At 35.7% G+C, this 14,553-nt stretch overlaps 1 long non-coding RNA gene across 5 annotated transcripts in view; it reads left to right on the forward strand.

Moving 5' to 3' along the window:
• Nucleotides 1–14,553, forward strand: part of LOC110399710 — a 124,195-nt gene that overhangs the window by 25,514 nt on the left and 84,128 nt on the right. For 2 of the 5 annotated variants that reach the window (XR_002439370.1, XR_002439371.1), the window contains exon 1: nt 3,432–3,597. The exons of the other annotated variants lie outside the window; for them this stretch is intronic. This is a non-coding gene — a long non-coding RNA (uncharacterized LOC110399710). Of the gene's footprint in view, nt 1–3,431; nt 3,598–14,553 lie in introns of those variants that run through there. 5 annotated transcript variants of the gene reach the window in all.

A 14,553-nucleotide genomic window follows, 5' to 3' on the forward strand; every position in this document is an offset into this window, starting at 1 on the left:
AGAAAAGAAAAGAAAAGAAAAGAAAAGAAAAGAAAAGAAAAGAAAAGAAAAGAAAAGAAAAGAAAAGAAAAGAAAAGAAAAGAAAAGAAAAGGAAGAATAGATCAGTTAGTTCTCAGAAACTGAAAAATTGAGAGATTTGTCCACACAGTTTAAACAACCTATATGCAAAGTTCACCATAGAATTATGCTTTTGAGATGTTGGGGGGTGAATAGGAGAGCTCAGCTGAAGAATATCTTCCTACCTAAACACAACAGACAGCTCCTGGTGAATACTGCACAAACCAAATCTTCACTTGACACCAATGGTCAAGCATCTGAAATAAAATATGTATATCCAAGGCCCACAGCAAAGAATAGTGAATAGACATCCAGGTGAGCACTGGTGGAAACCAGTGAGTCCATCCAACACAGTACATTAAAGCCTCGTCACCCTAGGAGTATGTTGCTCTTAGTGCCACAGACAGTGCAATAGCATACCTTTGTGCAACTTCTCACATCACCTACAGACTCCTTCCTCATGGAAGTCACTTTGCTCAAGCTAGGCATGGGTAAATCAGAGCTTCATCCAGCTCTTTTCCTGGATATTGGACACTGCTCATTTACCCTCAAATTGCACCCTAAAGCTCTCTTGTGCTGGGATGCCAGCAAACGAGTTTGACCATGTTCAAGCTGCTAATGGATGAGTTGAAATCTTATCATACTCATCAACATTACACTTCCCTGTTCTCTTTGTTCTAATTAATGTGTTATCCAGTCCATATGCTTCCTGAACACTGTATGCTTCTGCTTTTGTTGTAGAACTGGTGCTTCAGAACTTGCACACTGGTGTCCCAGGTTGTTTTTTTTGGGGGGGAGTCCAAGATGCTATATTATTTGAGGGATTAAGTATCAGCAACAGTGTATAGATTCAAATAAAAAAATAACAGAAAGAGATAGAATGAAAATGGTATTTGAGACAAAGAAGCAAATAGGACATTCAGCACAGTGGAGCTGATTAGACTTAACCAGCAGTGGACTATTTAGTTGTGTTTTTAGTGAGCTAAAGGCACATTTGTCACAGTTTTTTTCTGAGAATAGCATACTATTCACAGAGTCAGAGAATGGGACAAATCTCTCAATACTGGCAAGAATTTTTCAAAACAAAAACTTTTTTAAGTTTTTTTTTTAATGGAGAAAGAAATCCAAAATTAAAAAGAAAACAAGACAAAACTGAAATTTTTAATACTCTAAAAACATATAGGATAAAGACAGAAATGATGTCTTCCCCTTCTTCCCCTTCCCCTTCCCCTTCCCCTTCTTCCCCTTCCCCTTCCTCTACCCCCTTCCCCTTTCCCTTCCTCTTCGTCCCCTTCCTCTTCCTCTTTGTCCTTCCTCTTCCTCTTCCTCTTCCTCTTCCTCTTTCTTCCTCTTTCTTCCTCTTTCTTCCTCTTTCTTCCTCTTTCTTCCTCTTTCTTCCTCTCCCTCTCCCTCTCCCTCTCCCTCTCCCTCTCCCTCTCCCTCTCCTCTCCTCTCCTCTTTTTCTCCTTTTCTTTCTTCCATATATTGGAAGTCTTCATTACTGTCCAGCACCAGAATTAACTACCGATGTGATCCTGTAAAATATCTTTTTTCCTCCTCATGTTCCCCTTCTCCATCTTTTCCTTTGCCTGATGTTTCCTGCTTAAGATCTCAATTTAATTTAAGTAGATAATTCTTCAGTACCAGATAATTCTTCCTGCCTGTTCTGCAATGCTCTTTGTTTACAGCATGTACAAATGGTGAATAATGCCATCACCTTTCAGTGAACAGCAGACTTCTATTTTGTATACATACTACAAATCAGCATTTATTCAGATTTCATTTTAAAATGAAAGGGGAAAAATATACTTCTCTATAGCTACTTCACAAAGTAAAGAGGGAAACCTCCTGCACCTGCGATAACTGTAGAGTATAAAGTGTTCTGGCTTAGCTCCAGACACTGTGAGCACTTCCTTGACTACAAAGAGGAGATCAGTTTTCTTCTGAAGAATGGATTTCCCCCCACATGGGAAAATCCAAAATTACAATCTCCCATCAAAATGTAACTTAAGTAACACATACATTTTGGAGATTGTTCAGATGATATAATAAGAAAAGGCTGAACTTGAAGTAATAAATTAATTTTTGGGGGATTATTTGGTTTATTTTCTGTGTCTGTGAGAGGAAACTTGAGAGATGAGAACAGCCAGCTGATCACATCAGGTTTGTGACGACCAAAATCTCTGTTAAAAAAATAAAGATCCTTTGACATCGTACAGACACTCTTGACACCCACCCATTTTAGAATAGTTCCACATTTCTGCAATACGTTAAGCATCCTGTTGCTATTTTCTGCATAATATAAAATTACATGTCCGTAAAGGCACCATGACTTGAACGATCCATTTGTAATTAAAGTATAACCATAATGCATTTTCCCCACCTCCCACGTATTTATTTTTACCACTTTTCTTGTTCTGACTCACAGAAGATGTGAAGGGAAGTGCTGAGGCCCTGTCTAACAAGCAGCGTCTCTGAAAACCACCTCCGTCCCACTCAGCTTGCCTCTGCTCAGAAGTACTGGGCAAGCAATTTTCTGCCATTGCTGTACATGGGAGTGTTTGTCTTTGACCAGGATACAGCTCTCAATAACCATAATCCTCAGGACTTAATATATTCCTACTGATTCCATGGTTATGCTAATGTGTCATAACTACTAGCTAGCTGCTGTGCATAGATTCTACAATCTGTGGAACTGCACAAGCACAGAACCTGGCACATTGTACATTTGGAAAGTAAAAAGAATCAAGAAGGGAACGGCAGTTCTATTCCAGGAGAAAACCTAAGAGAAAGGTTGTGTAAGAATCTGGATCCTGAAGACCTGACTGCAGATCTCCCTTCTTCCAGAGGAGTGCACTAGCCCCCACTTGGGTTCTTGTCTATGTATTTCTTTACTGGCTCCCAGAAACTTACAGTAGGCTCAAACCTTTCCAGAAACCTTCTTTATACAATTTAATTCTAGCTGCTTATAACTATTAGTGATTTAACTAGTGAGCATCTTTCTCATTGTGGATTATCATAACTATTGGAAAAAATCCCAAACAGCAGTCATTTCTTAGAATTAATCAAGGGAAAAAGTGCATCATTTTCTCCTAAACTGAGTGGAATCTCTTTGTTTGAGATGCTAACATGAACCATGAATTAAGGCAAGGATTAATAATTTGACTGACACTACACTTTTTGACGTAGATATGCTTTTGTCAGCCCTATAAATTCTGGTTTAGTCATGAGCCGTCAAAATATTCTGGCAGGCTTTAAATCTTTGAAAATGACTTAATCGAGAAATGATTTTGTCTAATTTAGAGATCAGTTAAATGCGTATGGATTCTGGCATCATGTCTCTTTGTGACGTCAGTATGCTCTGGACTGAGTGAGCACTCTTTCTTCTGGCTCCAGCCAGCTTCTTCTTATGATGTTCTTGGTTCAGATGTAACACCTGCTATCATCATGAAAAATAGAGGAGAAATTATTGGATGAAAATTTAATGAAAAGGAAAACAACTGCTGGAGTATGCGAGAGAAAAAAATGGACTAAGAAAGGTAATATGATGAGATTAGAAGAAAAGGAAATAGATATTGGTCAAAGTCTTTATGAAGTGTTGAACCTGTGGAGAAGTTCACAGCTTACTGATATGAAGTGGAAATTGATTTCTTGTCATGATTTTTAGTATCATTTGTTTAAATTTTTGAGATCACTGAGGCTGAAGTATAGACCTTGTTTCTCTTTATCAAGAGGATAGGATTGAAAAGCTGTTTCAACATGCAGAACTTTAATCCTAATTAGAAGTGGACATCTAACTTGTATACATTCAAAATGAAAGATTTTAAGTAATGTTACTTTCTTACACCTGCCAGGACTTCATGTTCCATGTGCTTCCCTCTTAAAAAAAAAATTTAAAAATTACATACAGTAAGCTGCAGAGGAAACTGTAATCAGGCTTGCATATATTACTGCTCTTCAGAATCAAAACCCCTGAAAGCTTGTTTTGTGCTATGAATGTCAGCCTTATCTTCCCCCAAGGACTTGTTAGCAATTGGAGAACTGGTGAAATGTTGATATCACAGGAGAATGACATTGGAACAATTACATGAAGGAATTTTTAGTTGCAGTGTTTACAGCTTTTGGCCAGAGGGAGAGGATGTCACCAGAATACTGGAGGGAGTAAGGAAATCTGTAAGGAAAATCAAAGATCAGGGAGCAGGAACACAAGGATATTTTATCTCAACTTTTTGTCTTTGACACACAAAATAGAAAAACAGCAAAAGAAGTTTCATATCAGTTTAATAGCAGCTTTCTGTTCTTGTTTTATACGTTAACAGCCTTCTAAGCTTTGACAAGAGTCATCCTGAGTCTCTAAATTATGTTTTAGCAGAGAAATAAAGGAATCCAAAATATCCCCAAGCACCTAATCTTTCAAAGCAATACAAGGGACATAGCTGTAGTCTTTCAACATTTTAAAACTTGCTTCAACCTGAGATGGTTCAAGTCCCCAAATTTCAGGTAGGCATAGACAAGAGCCTCTCCCTTAATTCCCTTCAATTCTGAGGTCTGGTTGCTTGGCTTTATCCATGTTAAGCCCCCAAAGCAAAGAGACTTTACTACATAGACTGAAAACAATAGCAGCACAGAGCCCATCTCTTCCTTTGCCAACAAATTGACCCGAATTCTGCAGAGCTGTACTATGTACCCCTGGAATTGAACAAAAATAACTGCAATTAATATTCTTCTGCCATATGCCATTTTACAGTAGAATATTTTATTATTACCTTGTTTAAAAATAGGTTCTTCAATTGATGATCTTTTAGAAAATAAAAACACTTTTTATGGCTGGCATGAGGTGCATAAGCAATTGCAAGAAGACCAGTTGCGTTCAGTTTTAAGACTTATTAACTCAGATAATTATGCAGAACTAATTAATTCAAAATCTGTTTATCAACAGTAGACTGTAGCTCCAGCATTTCATCCCAAAGGCATTAACAAAGGCTTATCACCTGCTTTTGTGTTGCATTTTATCTCAAAGGCAAATCAATAGGCAAAGGTTGGAAAAAATGCCATTTCCACAACTAACACTGTACAGAACTTGCAGGAACTTTTAATAGCTTCTACCAATTAATTTCTCTGGCTTAAACTAAAATAATTTCAAAATGGAAATGAGACGTGTTAAAAAAAATCAGCACATTCACTACTAATACATGTGCTATGTGAAAAGGAAACTTGAAATACAAAGAAATACTTAAACAATTTAAGTAATTGTTTAAGCATTAGGCTGTTATTCCTCTCAAAATATTCACTGTGCAGTACTTGTGCAGCATTGTACATGGTTTAAATTTTTCTGTTGAAGACCTATGTTGATGCTATTATTTTTATTACTCTGGCTTTTCTGCTGCACATTCTGCTCTTTTATTTCCTCATGTTGTTCTTTGAGGTGCAGGTTTTCATTCCCTATTACCTGCACCACAGTAGAAATGTTAACTAACAGAAGTAGAGGTATACAAAGTGCCTCTCAGGGGCGGTTTTCACATTTTTCTTCAAGTTTATCATATATTCTAACATGTGAGTAGCTTAGTGTCTGCTTGAGAATTCAGTGTGAGGTCTCAAATGTTCCTCCAAGATAACGTAGTTCTGAGAGGTTTGCATTTCTTTTCCATCAATATACCTAAAGCATTATTATATGCAACAAATGCACAAATCTCTATTTTTGTGATCCAAGCTGCAGAATATCAAGGGCAGCTGACTTCAGCGTGTTTGTGGAGTCTCTTCACAGAACCCTGTTTCCAGTGTCTTTCTAAATACTGAATTCAAATTGAACCAGTAGCCATGGCTACATAATTACAACAGTCTCTTATGGAATCTGTTGATCAAATCCTATTCCTGTTGAAATTTGTTACATAAAATGCTTTTAGCATGACTCAGATACCCACATCATCCTATAGATAGTCATACGGTGTATTCATATATGTGCACAATTAGTCACGTGCATTAACGTTGACAAGATTAGAGTCACTGTCACAGCTATTGTGCTCACAGTTATTTTCTTATCAGTCCTTTCATTGCTTTTTACATCAGTTGGTAATTGCTTGCTAATAATTCATTTACTTCTTTGGAATTTACTTCCATTCTAGAGAGATCAGTGAGACGTATATTAAAATTCTGTGTTGAGGCACATTGATATTAATATGGCCAGCTCATATTTAAACAAAGTTTTGGAGTAAAATGTAACTGTTTCCTCAATATATTTTAGTTTGGAGTGATCTGGGCTAATAACAGAGAAAAAAGACCAGTTCAAGGAGAAGGAAATACAGACGTTCTGGATTTTACTGCAGGTGTCAGAGACATTCCCTTTTCCTGATAAACTATATTTACTCAAGTATTAGCCACAGCTAGAAAATGCGTGGAACAAAGCATAGGAGGAATCATGGGCTGTGCTCAGTGTGGTAAAGTAAACAATTAATTCAGCAACAATGAAATTAGATACTCCCCCAAATACTCTTTGTATTGTCTGCTCACAAGAAGCTATAGGTAGGGCAAAGAGAAGTGACAGTCAAGGGTTAAATTATGAAATTTTGCAATTTATTTCTTATCATTTATGAGATTGTTAAATGTCAGAAAGTGGATTTTTTTTTTTACTATCAGTATAAAACTGAACATACTGTGAGACATAAGGTAGCAGGTGTCTTGGCTCTAAACTATCAAGTCTGTGGGCATTCTGTTATAACAGGTGCTCCAAAAATTTGAACAGATTTTAACAAGAGCTGTATGGGCTTTTTAATTAGCCTGGTTACTCAGCATGTGGAGAAAGCACTAGGTATGTGCTTAAAACATCATTGTATCTTGCAAACAAATGTTTCACATACTTACAGACATTCTTCTTGGTTATCTTAAAATTCCTTTCTATTTGATGCTAGGGTTTGACCCTTCTATTCATTTCTCTTATGACCTATTCTACCTGAAAAGTATTATAATACTAAAAAAAATAGTTGAATATTCTATAATCTCTTCTCGTGTAGTCAGCATTTAATATCTTGGATTTACCTGATATTTAGCTGCGATTTTACTTGGCACCATGAAACTACAACAAAGCGTGCACCGCAGTAATTCTCTGCTCGGAGACTTTCTCTATTTTAAGTACGAAGTGTCTTTTCTTCACATTCAGTTATGTTTTTTCCACAACTGTATACCGTCAGATTTTTGTCTTTTAAAGACAATGCAAGAAACTAAAGTAAAAATAATAAAAATAATTAAAAATGTTTTGATGCTATAGAAATTCATATAAGTTTAGGGCTATCTTATGTGGCATGAAAATAATGCCACAGAAACCCATTCTTTTTATAATGTTGGTTTGAAAAGAATAAGCTGAAGAAATCACCTTACATGGTCGGGGGGGGGGGGGAAGTAGGAACAAAGTGGTGGCATGCATTAGATTTTTTTGCAAAATATCCTGTGGTGAAGTTTCAGATTTGAATTTATTAGTTTATTTTCACATAAAAACGATTTTACTAGTTAATTTCTCTGTAATGCTCTGACAGAAATATCTTCTGCTTGTATTCCCCTAGATGTCTTTGCATCTACAATGATTTTGTTGCTATAAAGTTTAATATTGCACATCTTAAATTACAGAAATCAGTTTTTTTAGCTCAGTAGAGATTGTTGAGATATTATGTGGAGGATTTCACACTTGAAAAAATGCCTGTCAAAATATCTTTAATCATTTGGTGTAGGATTAAAAATACCAAGATGCATTTTGATCCATATAAAATGCCTACTTTAAAAAGTGGGCTTAATTTTAAAAATACTTATATCTGCTTTTTTTCTTTCTTACATGAATTCATTTCAGAAATGTATGTTTCGGTTTTTTCACTGTAAATTCAGTCTCTTTCCTTACTTTATTTTTTTACAAAGACATGCTCAGAAGTAAGAAACATAAGAATAGTCTATGATCATTTATTGCCTAAAATGATAATTATTACCACTCTTGTTATATATACATACAAAATTTAGAAATTCCAACCACCTTATTTGCATAATAGGTACATTGTGACACGGCGAAGTGAAGGTAGTACCATAAATGCTAGCTAGCAGAGGTGACAACAGTGGTGAAAACACAGCAGAACAAGCGTTAGCGTGTCAGCCACCCCAAATCCCCATAGATCTTGTAACCTGTTTTCTGAGGGATGAAAGGACCCTTGCCACTGCATTTTTGTTAGGTAACGCCAATAGTAAGAGCAGATTACACTAGTGCATATTACCATTGCAGCCGAGACTGTGGCTTGAACATTAGTTGCCTTGGGCATGAATGCTGGCTCGTTCTCTGACCCTACCAATTCACACCACTTGCTCCTGTACCACACAGTGTTTCTCAGTTGTAGCAATGCGATCACTTACAAGCCAAATTTGCCTCTATTAGAAAGTAGGTATGCTAAGCCAATATTGCTGCAGAATATTGTTATATTGTATTGTCAAACTATTGTCTCATTTTACTGTGAAAATATAACCTACATACAAATTAAGTCTGCTGGGAGTCAGCAGCAAAGCTGAAGACAATGAAATGGACTCTGAAATGACAGATTCAGAAAAGATGACTCTGTCAAGGAGACTTTGAAGTGATAATAACTTTAAAAATGTAGCCTTCCCCTTTATTGCCATAATTTTCCCCTCAAGTAAGAATCTTCATTTTAATCTTTCGAGTGATAGAGAATAGTGACCACTTCAGCATAGTTTTCTTGATTCATCATCATGTTACCTTATCCGCATAATCATGAAAATTGAAAACAGATGTATCTCCTGCCAGAGAATGATTTGCATTAGTGAGGTGCTATGTAAGAAAGTCTGTAATGAGATTCAGGTAGTAATAGTTGAAAAATGGAGTTGCAGCAATCTATTTCTAAATTTCATATGGCTTGTCAGTTAATGATCAGAATGAGAACAAGGCATTCTTTTTAGATGTGGAGTTATAAACAAGAAGCCTATTTGTCAAAACTCGGCCGTGTCTTAATGCAATTTTTTTCTTGCAAATGTGGAAGCTCACATTGGATTGATTGGATGTTGCATTAGGATAGAGGCTAGTACAAGTGACAGGGATATTATTCTTCTATGTTTCTAACTGCTGTCTTGTGTTAAGATTGATGTTGTATGGTACAGATAGTTGTACTAGTTATACATACACAGATGAAAGTAAATACAGGGAATTTGTCATGTACAATACTTCAAAGGCAGCCCTAAGGATTTCAAGTAAGGCAAACTTTGCAAAAGGCTTCAGCTTCTTAAAATTTGTCCATGGAATAGCTGTGGACAGACACAGTTTTGTAACAAGAAATAGGAAGATGTGTGCCCCATCTAGGTAATCAGAAATCTAGCTAATCTATTTGCTAGCATAAATTCTGTGTATGGAAATTCCTTTAATCAACATTGAATGTATTACAGCTGTAGAATAGGAAGGGAGTTAGGACCTAGTCCTGAAGATAGTCAAATTTCTTAGTGTAATTAATGGTCACATCAGTTTATGTAAGCACAGGAGATTAACATGTAGTTAAACTGCAGCATACGTATAAATGTTTGCAGGATTAGCATCTTTGAAGAAGCTCCTGAAAATGTCACTAGGAATTATCTAGTTAGGTAAAAAATATACTGTTTTCAAAGAAAAGTTAATACTTCCATAGACTACTTGAAGACAAATGATATGCTCAATCATCATCGCTGTTTATTTCCAGCTGAGTTTCTCCATCCCATTAGCTGCTTATTTGTAGACACTGATAACACATAAAATGTGCCCAAATTCGAAAAATTTCAACCTGGCAAAAACTTGTAAGTAAAAGTTTCAATTATGAGTAGTAGAATAAGCAGTAATTACCGTTTATTATTTATTTATTTTTAACATTTCATTTGGCAGCTCTGATCATCTTTTATTGTACACTGAGGTCAATTAGGATTCAGCAGATCTTAGAATCAGTTGACAATGATGTTTATAATTAGATAGAGGAAAGAGGCAAGGTTGGTGGTTTTTTCTCTTCCTCATTAGGGCTGACTGGCTGAGCCAATTTTATTGCTATCTTAAAGGCAGTTAAAAAGGTCATGTGACTGTTTCCTAAATGAATTGTTCTGCAAAATACTGCTGTCTTTTTAAAGATACCCCATCATTAGTATGACTAAACAGTTCCTATTAACATTTTAAAATATAGAATTCAATGCTTTGATAGGCAAATATAAATGTAAATTATTTTGCATTTCACCTTTTAGCCTATGAACTGCAAGGATTCAAATTCTGTATAACTGTGTTTGGCTTTTCAGGAGCTAAACTAAAAGGATCACAAAGTCAAAACCAAACGGAGTCCTGAATTTTTGTTTTTAACAGCTACTAAACTGTAGCTTCTATGAAGCAACGCAGTTGATATTTCACCTCTAAAATCTTCACCTAAGACTTTGCTGCTTGAGGTTTGTTTAATAACCATGCATGAGATTTTTGTTTAATAAAAATTCATGATAGCACAAAAATAAATACATTGAAATACTGTATATCATTCTGAGGTGAAGCAGATAGAGCCGATAAGTGTTTTAACAGCCTTCAAACTCACTGAACAAACTGAGTGCGCGCATTGCAGGGATATAACAGAAACAACCTTAATTTATACTATTTTAGTTTGTTAACATCTTTGCAATTTTAGGCATAGTTCTTTTGTTTACATTGCAGTATTTGTTTCGTTACTAGGGTAGCACTGACTCCCTTATTATTAAATGAGAGGTTAAATAGATAAAAAATTTTAGAATGTTTGGTACTATATTTTAATAATGTTTTTGCTTTGGTACCTCCAATTGGTATTAAACTAATGCTTACATTTATACATAGTATATATTATACCATGCTATAATAATATTAATAGAAAAGAAAGCAACCCTCTAGTAAATGTAGTTTGAAATAAATGCAAACTGAGTTCATGAGAGAAGAAGAACAACAACAAAAATAAAAGAAAGAAGGAGAAACTGTAAAACAAACACAAGAAGGAAAGTCCCAGCAGTTCTAATTAAAAACATTTCAGTGACAGAACTGCAGCATCCGCCCACATGTCATTCTTGCATGACATGTAACAGAAGATCACCAGTTCTGTCTTCTTTGCACAAAATTATTTTTCTTATCATTGTTTATCAATAGTGGCAAAAGTGAGAGTTTTGGCAAAGCCACATTCATAAATTGTACAGAAAAGGAATAATTGCAATAAAACTGCTGAAACTCAAGAAGTGATCGTTAAAGCAACTTCCAAGAAACTCTGCCAGCCCTGTGTTATCCTAATACATTAGTGGGTATGCTGGCTTCCTTCATTGGGTAGGATGCAGTGGAGCAGCCTGAAGAAGATGACTAGCTCATGGCTCGTGTAGAGAAAAGTGAAATGCATGTTTCCTTTGTTTCATTCAAAGAGGACTGAAGTGAGAACAAAAAGCCAAGCATATTCATGACAGTGGCAGATGGTGCCAACCTAGCACAGCAATTTTCTGTGATTATTGGGTACTTATTATACTTTTAAAGATGAGAGACAAAGCCAGAGAGCTATGGTTCTAGAAGATAATGAAGTCACGCTGACATAGGTCTTGTCCTGAATATTTAGAAGCCCTCCTGGCAAATAAGAACCATCACATTATGTTCACACTGATACTAGGAAGAGTTCAAAATTAAGTGGAATACATTTACCTGTGCCATTTTAGAACACTTAATTATTGCAAGCTTTAAGAACTGCAAAAAATAATACTAGCTTGCAGTTGTTGATATCTAACTTGCTTAGTCATTTTCAAACAGTGAGTATGGATTTTGAATTTTTAATATCCCATACTGAAAACTACAGGTATCGCACAGAATCGTATGAAACTTGGCACAGTTCATAAAAAAATGATAATTCTGCTTTCAGAATGGAGACAGATTTTGCAAAGTGTCTAACTAAACACTGGGGTGTTCTGAGTAGTGTCTTTTCTTCTCAGAAGATCCTATTGCCTTGTATGCTCATAGTTAGATGCACGCTTAATGAAGATAAAAAATACAGGAATGAGAGAAATTCTAGCAAATGACCCCTTATGATTTCTGATTCTAACACTCATTCAAATAAGAAAAGGCCAGTGGAAGAAGAAGCATCTTTTCTGCTAACTGAATACTTTTACATTACACAAGAGACCAAATGAAACGGTCCCTCACCCCTAAATGTGAGTACCCCTAAATGTGACTGGTGAGTCAGGCTTCTCTTAAGGAGTAAATTTCTTTTGCCAGCAGTAGAATGAAATTCAAGCAAATGTGAAGTGGATGCTGAACTCAGAGAGCCTTCACCAATAGGGAATAAATTCTCCCTGTCCTTTCCGGAGCATAGGGGACATTATAAAAAGTTAGCCTAATAATGAGGTATGAAGAGAGTTTTTTTGCTATGTATAGCTACTTGGATTTGTAATTCATATGTTTGATGCGGGGCTTTAAAGCTTTAAAGCTAACCACATTATGAGCCTGTGTCCTATTGCTTCCATGACTGTGTTACAAAGGAAAATATTTGCAAGAGAAACATAAGGTCACTGAATCTACAAATCTTTAATATTTGTTTCAAATAATTATTTCATAATTGAAAAGCTCTGTGAGTTGTTTGTGTTTTATTCTTAACCAGTATCCATTTCAGATCACAAGTGTCCGAGTCTGTGGAAAAGAATGGAAGGATTTTTTGGAAGTGATATAGCTCCTTAACAAACAAGCTTATTGCATTGCAGGCATTGTCTTCTGAAAAATAGCTCTGTTGTCATAATCTCTGTTTTAATAATTCCAATTTCTCCCTTAGTGAAAGAAATACAGCAATGAGGTTTGAAATACAATAGATAGTCATGTGTCACCTCTTTTCTTCAAAGTTTCTTTGAATCATCTCTGAATAGATTCTCAACGTATAAATGCTTCCTTGTCACAAAATGCGATCAGGGTTTCTGTTTTTTATTCTTTCTCTCTTTCCTCAATTGTTGCTACACTTAGCAATGAGAAGCATCACCTTCTTAAAGTAGGAGCATAGAGAGGGTGTTCAGCTTGCCATAGCTGTTGTAGTACTGCAGCATTGGTGTGTGGTGCACTAGCATCAACAATATATGCAGTGATTAATGGCAATTGTTCATTATGTACCATTCATTATGATGTATTTTTGTCCTCATCGAATATTATCACTACAGTTTCTTTTATGCGATACTACTGAAAATGAATTAATTTATTTTGAAAATCTTTATCCTTCGCTAAGGCAGTAGATACACACATGCAAAGATACAGTATGGCAGAATTATCAAAAGACCCTGACAACAAATCTGCCAGTCTTCTCATCCCAAACATATATAACATGCACTTGACTGAGATGGAAAAGGCAAGATATGTGACAGCCCAGACACGGAGAAACATAAGTATCTGTTTTAAAAGTAAGCACATGCATAAGACTTAACACTATCAGGGACCTCATGCATTTTTCTGCAATTTCTCAAAAACAGTCATTTTATGCCTGCCTTTTTTTTGTTTGTTTGTTTGCTACTATAAATTTCTTGATTCTGTCTTTTGGTATGTGATTATACAAAGGCCAGAAAACTGAGAAGAAGAATGCTATTAAAGCATACTTATTTTATAGTATAGAGTTGAGTCTGAAGTGTAACACAATTAAGAAGTAGCTATCCTTCAGCTATTAAATGTAAAAGCAATGCAATATTCACAGAGCTATTTGAAATTGAAAATATCAAAGAGAAATGATAATATACTCTGGAATACAAAGAATCTCCTGTGAGTTCTGTTGATGTGAAAGGAATGTTTGTAGACTTTGGATCATTTGTACTGCAGAAGGGATGACAGACATCATGGAGATCCATGGCCCACAAATAGTGAGGTAGTAAAGAAATATATACATTCACTGAAGAATAACCACTTTATATTAGATAGTACATGACGAGGTACATGCTGGGCCTGCTTTTACATTTTTTGTGACACCAAAATACTTATTGACTTGCATAAATAGAAAATTCAATCCTAAACCCTGCATTTTTCTATGACTTTTCTTCACGTTAACTGGTTAATTACCAGTGTCTTCGATGTATGTGGTCTACCTCTGTTAATCAGAGAATCACACTATTCATGAGTCTTTAGTACTGGATGCTGGATAAGCTGTCCCCAGTTAAAGTCTGTAACGCTATTAAAATCCAAAACATTGTAGCTAAAAATTAATGAAGCTCATCCGAAGAGCCGTTATTTCCTTCCATACAATATTCTGGATCTAGACAAAAGATAAAAGTCACAGAAGCTTTTATGTATTAAAAGCAGAGCCAGTTGGCTGCATTGATTAGGGTGACCAAATGGCAGCAAAAACAAAATCTTCATTTGCTTTGAAGACCTCATGCTGAATGAGAAGCTGTTGATGAGATACAGATAGTCATTCTCTGCAAGCATTTTCATTTTCTTCTTTTTTGGCCTCTCAAGAGAAAAGAAAATTCGAGTAGTAAAGTATGTTTGCCCCTGTGATCAG

Source organism: Numida meleagris, chromosome 5 (genome assembly GCF_002078875.1).
Source record: "Numida meleagris isolate 19003 breed g44 Domestic line chromosome 5, NumMel1.0, whole genome shotgun sequence".
Lineage (NCBI taxonomy): Eukaryota > Metazoa > Chordata > Aves > Galliformes > Numididae > Numida > Numida meleagris.